This window comes from Callorhinus ursinus, unplaced genomic scaffold, assembly GCF_003265705.2.
Source record: "Callorhinus ursinus isolate GAN/ISIS: 27379988/994484 unplaced genomic scaffold, GSC_fseal_2.0 scaffold9, whole genome shotgun sequence".
In the NCBI taxonomy this organism is placed as follows: domain Eukaryota; kingdom Metazoa; phylum Chordata; class Mammalia; order Carnivora; family Otariidae; genus Callorhinus; species Callorhinus ursinus.
In genome coordinates, this window is record NW_027397071.1 from 44,658,889 (window position 1) to 44,659,240 (window position 352).

The window sequence follows — 352 nt, forward strand, 5'->3', positions numbered from 1 at the left end:
CCAACCACTCCAGTAACACTCAGTTTGTTTCCTGAGATTAAGAATTCCTCATATCAGTGAGGTCATGTGATACATGTCTTTCTCTGATTGACTTATTTCACTCAGCATAACACCCTCCAGTTCCATCCACGTCGTTGCAAATGGCAAGATCTCATTCCTTTTGATGGCTGCATAATATTCCATTGTGTATATATACCACCTCTTCTTTATCCATTCATCTGTCGATGGGCATCTTGGCTCTTTCCACAGTTTGGCTATTGTGGACATTGCTGCTATAAACATTGGGGTACATGTACCCCTTCGGGTCCCTACATTTGTATCTTTGTGGTAAATACCCAGTAGTGCAATTGCT

The 352-nt window shown here is 41.8% G+C and overlaps 1 protein-coding gene across 7 annotated transcripts in view; it reads right to left on the minus strand.

Moving 5' to 3' along the window:
- Positions 1-352, minus strand: part of LRRC7 (leucine rich repeat containing 7) — a 933,028-nt gene that overhangs the window by 492,022 nt on the left and 440,654 nt on the right. The gene's annotated exons all lie outside the window — the stretch shown is intronic.